The sequence below is a fragment of the Lathyrus oleraceus genome, chromosome 2 (genome assembly GCF_024323335.1).
Source record: "Lathyrus oleraceus cultivar Zhongwan6 chromosome 2, CAAS_Psat_ZW6_1.0, whole genome shotgun sequence".
Lineage (NCBI taxonomy): Eukaryota > Viridiplantae > Streptophyta > Magnoliopsida > Fabales > Fabaceae > Lathyrus > Lathyrus oleraceus.
In genome coordinates, this window is record NC_066580.1 from 422,041,829 (window position 1) to 422,047,828 (window position 6,000).

The following is a 6,000-nucleotide window of genomic DNA, read 5'->3' on the forward strand; positions in this document are numbered from 1 at the left end:
AGTTTGGTGACCCTCACCCGGTCACTTAACTCAACGGTTGTAGAACCTTTAAAAAAGAAGAGTCTATCACTGATCATGCCCATTCATAAGGATCATTAAAGGAGAAATTTTAAATTCCGCTGCATTTTGGATCGCTCTTCTCCTTCAGATTCTGCCTATGAAGGAGATTCTGACTCTAAAGAAGAGTCTGAATCTTACGATGACTTTAACTCTGAAGGTGACTTTGACTTTGAAGTTGAGTTTGACCCTGATGATGGATCCGACTCTGAAGGTGATCCATCCTCTTAAGGTGATTCAACCTCTAAAGGTGGAGCTTCTCAAGGTCCCGCTTCTAAAGGTTTCCAGAGGCCACAAAGTGTTAGACCAATACCAATGAGACTTGAAAACTTTGAGTTGTTGCAAGTTACGAAGATTTATTCTAAATTAGAAGTCATATAGAGTGCCATGATGGTGGAATCTAAACCTGTCAACATCAATGAGGCTCTCAAGAAGAAGGTGTGGATGAACACCATAAAGGAAGATCTTAAAGCCATTGAAAGAAACAAGACATGGGAATTGACTATTCTACCTCAGAACAAGAAATCCATTATTGTGTGATGGGGTTTCAAGATAAAGATGAAGCCAGATGGTTTAGTTGCTAAGCATAAAGTAAGGCTGGTAGCTAGAGGATTCCTATAAAAGTATAGTTTAGACTACTTTGAAGTGTTATAACCTGTAGCTAGAGATGAATTCATAAGGTTGGTTATTGCTATATATGCAAATATGAATTGGCCTCTGATACATTAAGATATAAATTCAGCTTTTCTAAATGGTCCATTGCAAGAAGTAGTTTATGCGTTACAACCTCCTGGATTTATGAAAGGGAACAAAGAAAGGATGGTGTACAAGCTGCATAAAGCCTTGTACGGGTTGAAACAAGCACCAAGGGCTTGGAATCTGAAGATTGATTCACTTTTCAAGCATATGGGATTTAAAAAATGTGAAATGGAGTATGGTGTGTATGTGCAACATACGTCTGAAGGCAATGTGATTCTGACGTGTCTTCATGTGGATGTCATACTTATGACAGGGAGTTGTAATTTTGGGATAAATAAGTTCAAAAAGGTGATGATGAATGCATTTGATATGATTGACCTTGAAAATATGGTATATTTTCTAGGGATGGAGATTTTGCATTATGTGAAGGAAATTATTATGCACCAACTGAAGTATGAACTTGAGTTGCTGAAGATATTTGAGCTAATGGATTTTAAGCCAACAATCATATCTGCTAAGACAAATCATAAGATGGAATTTGATAATTATGAAGGGGATGTAGATGTTACAACCTTCAAATAGTTGTTTGGGTGTCTGAGATATCTATATGACACCAGAACCGATATTTATTATGCAGTTGGAATGGTAAGTAGGTTTATGAGTAAATCAAAGTGGTCACATTACCAAATTATGGAGAAATATGACTCATTCTATCAGTACGTGAAAAACAAGAAATTGGAGAAAAGAGTTTTGGAAGGGAGTGATATGGCTTGAGAGAAGAAAATCAATTGAGGCTGAATTTTGTTAGAATTACAAGGTAAGGGGGGAGAGAGAAAGGGCTATCAATATTTGTGTATTGCATGATGGGGTAAAGAAGAGATATCCTTGCTCTCATTAGGGTTGTATGGTTCTGTTTTGGATGTGTTGTTGTTGTGTTCAAATATGAAATTGGTGATTTCTTATGTTGATTATGTGATTATTGTGACTGAATCCATGTGTGAATCATCCTGTTTATGCATATGTAATTTTCTATCATGGATATATGCTTGAATAATGGGTTTTATTCATGAATTAATGAAAATTGATGTTGAATTTGATGATGAAATTGTTATTATGGTGATGAGATATGTGAAATACATGTTAACGATTATGATGACATGATTAGTTGTTAAATTATGGAGATAAGTTGTTAATGTGTTAGGGTGTGTTTGGGTGAGGATTGAAAGTGAGGAAAGTTGTTGAATGTAAAGGAAAACTAAAATTTGGCTGAACCAATCTATTGGCTGCAGTAACCAATCTATAAGTTCCTTTGAAAAACACTAAAAGTTGGTTGAACCAATTTATTGGCTACAGTAAACAATCTGTTGGATGTTATTGAAACGTGAAAAAACTGAATTTTGACTGAACCAATTTATTGGCTATAGTAAACAATCTATTAGTTCCTTTGAAAAAGACTAAAATTTGACTGAACCAGTCTATTGGCTACAATAAACAATCTATTGGTTCACTCTCAATTTTGAAAAATTAGCTGGCAGTGGGCTGAGACAATCGATTGTTCCCCCTGGTGCAATCGATTGGCTCCTATTTTGGGTAGTTGACCCCTTTGTCTATTTTGTCTGTAGCTTCCAAATGAGACATTGTTCGAAGCGTTGGAAAGCTAACATGTAAATCTACCTCGTGGTGGTACTTGATGAATTGTTTGAGTTATAATTATTTGCCTACTATGGCAATGTTTGTGATGGCTTATGTGATCGGTTAGCGAATCATTATGTTATACGATGATGTGTTGTTATATTGATGAAGTAGAATGGATAGATGCATATGAATGTGACAATTGTTGAGTTGATGCTATTTGTTGTTGTTTATTGACGTTGTAACACTATTTGATTGTTCCTTATGACGAATGATGTGATACATAAATGGTGAGATGTGTATGTGGATCCTGTTGGTAATTTCTTTCAGTGATAATGCATGTTATTATGAGTTCATGCATCATGGTTTATGGACTTCAGTCCAGTTTTGGTGAGCCTTGATCTTATGGTGGGGATCGAGTGCGAGTAGCTTGTTCCGATGGGAATCGGTGAAGCGTTACCTATGGTGATGGTAACGATTTTGGTATGCTCTGGTTCCAAGAGGGAATCTGGTCCTATGGTGGGGATTGTGGAGAGAAATAAACCCGAGTGTTCATAAATGGTACGGCATATATAATGAGTCAGTTGTGGAGTGCATTGCATACATGCTTGTATATGTTGTTAATTATTCCTGAGGTAGTTGTTTGGTTGAAAAGACGTGTATGTTATGTTGAATGGGTGTGAGAATATATGGTGTTGATTATGTAATGAATGTGTTGTTGTATATTTCTCTACCTTGACATTCTTTACATTATTTATATTGAATGTTGTTTCTCACCCTGTTGCTGAATGTTATCCATCATGGACATCTTGCAGATACTCAGGAGTAGATTGTTGCGGTAAGTATGAGTTAGCTCATGAAGTTAATTCTTTAGTTTGTCATTTTCTAGGAGTTGCTTTGATCATGTAACATCGGGGTTGAGAACGATTGATTGCTTATTATGTTTCATTTGGAGTTTATTTGGATTATTTGGTGTTTTGTTGAAGTTGTGGAGATTTGCACATGACAACTCATTATTTTGGAAATAGTTTTATATTAAATTGAAGTTGAGACTAAAAGTATAAGTTTGTAATGTTTCATTATTTGAATTAATATTGATGCCATCACAATGATACCCTAAGTGAAGGTGAGCGTGTGATGACAGATGTTGTATGAACGTGAATATTTTTTCGCTATGTTTATTAAATATCAGTGTTATTAAAGGATTTTTGTTGGTGACATCTTAAATTTTCGAGTAAAACTTAATACATAAGTTTTGAGATTTAGAGTGTTACAATTTGCAGATGTGCGGACTAAGGCAATCAAAATTGAACACTTCATCAATTTGAGGGATGAAATTGGTGTTGTAGAGTTTTAAATTGAATGTGTATTAAGGGATGGTGTTGAATGTAATTCAACATTCAAGATTAGTTTCATTTGCATTTAAATTTAATTTTGCATTTGAATTTGAGTTTCATTTGAGTCTTTGTATGAAACTCAAATAAAAGTGAATTTGTAACACAATCTTACACATTTCCAAATTGAGAAATTTAGTTAGAAATTTTTATCTCTCTTTCTCTCTCATTCTTTCATCTTCGTCTTCTTCATTCTTGTGAATTGTTAACGAAGGTTCATTGTTGAACTCCAACACCTTTAGATAAAAATCGAAGTTTCTAAATTGACTAAATCATTCAAAACAATATAAACCTTATCAGTGTTTAAAAGTTTTTTCCTACAAATATCTCATACAAATAATGGAAGAAAAATAAAACATGGCAACAAAATTGTTCTCTTAAGATAAACCAAGTTACCCCAATTAGATTGAACTAAACTAAAGTTATAAGTAAAAATTAGAGAGAATGTTATATGAGGAATTAACATAATTACAAAAAGGACATCTCAAATGCAAATATAGTAGTAGTTGAATCAAATTAGATCCAAATGCCAATTAATTTCCAAGTTTGTGCATTCAAGTGAAATTTTCACTTTATTTAAAGCTTCTTGTCTCTGTTGCAACAATGAGCGTGACAAATCTTCGCTTTGCTGCGAGGGTTTACCATTTTGATTTTTGTGTGGAACTCTTTTTGTCAAAGCTTTCCATTTTGATTCAAATACACAAGCTACAAACAACAAAGGAAAACACAATAAAAATAACAACTTGCATTTTTGAATTTATGAAATATATGTTGACCAAATATTGAAAACATATGACATTTAAAAACAGACAAGAAATAATAGTCTATTTAACTCGGTAAAGATAAGTGAATTATAATACAATAAACCAACTTAGTAAAAAATAGCTTATTACATGCTTGATTAACTTAGATATAAGAAACATATAGGGCATCAACATCCAAATCTTTCACATAAAAGAAGCATTTTCCTATCAAATGAACATCACAACAGTAAATAAATGTTATTTAAAGGGAAAATAAAACATACAAAACATACTTCAATAGATTTTTCGGCACGGTGATGCGATTTTTGACGCAATGATTTTTGACCATTTTCTCCAATTTTGATTTTTCTTGATGGTTTTTATAGAGAAGATGACAGGGAGTTTATACATGGTGGTAATTTTTCAAAGGGTGGTTCGTGTTGGTCTAGATCTGATCACGAAAGTGGCGATGTTCTTTTTCCATTTAAGGCAACAATACAATCGATTCAAGCTAAATAATGTAGAAGAAGCAATAAGGAAGATTGACAAATAATTTTTTTTTATATTTTTAGCTAGTTAGAGTTAAATATTCATACCTTTTGAAAAAAATACTTATTCAGTGAAGCCTTCAAACACGAGGAAGATGAATAATGGGAACCTTCACTGAGAATGTAATTGATTTCTTTATAGCTCTTCGAATTTTAGGTTTCTTCTCCTCTTCAAACGCTATAAAATGAATAGAGCTTGGGCTTGTGTTTGGATGTGAACATGAGAAGAGTCAGAACTTGCAATGTTTCAGCTTAATGAATAAAATGTTTTGTCTTCACTTTTGTTTTTTAATTATAAATTGATGTTTAATGAAAAAAATATTCTATATCAGTTAAAACAATTCCATGTCAACCAATCTAGTATCAGTGGTACTGCCACGTATATACAACTTAATATTTTTTTTGACAAAATTTAATAGAAAGAAACAATGTGACTAATAGATTGTGATTTGAAAGAATTAAAATGAACATTTATTAAATAAAGCACGAAATAAGTTCTAAAATTAAATTAAAGGATCAAACAATGATTTTTTTTACCCAATTAACCCAGTTTTAAAAAAAAATCCCAAAACAACTCATATTTCATATAAATTCTCAAACTACTCCACTTTACAAAAAATGTCAACACATAGGTATCAAATAAATTGGCGCCTACCCTTAAATTTAAAGAGGAGTCTCCGATTGAATTGGTTTATGCACATGGTGTTGTCAATCCAGTTGGCGTCTGTGTGTAAGGAATAAGAGAAGGCGCCAATTAGTATGACACTTGTGTGTTGTGTAACTTTTTTTTATAAATAGAGGTGTGGTGTGATTCATTTTTCCATGTATCTTTTCATTATATTGCAAACATGGTTCCACTTTGTCGGCGCTATGGAAAAGTGATTTATTTGAGAGACAAGTCTCCGATGGAGACACTCTTCTAGAACA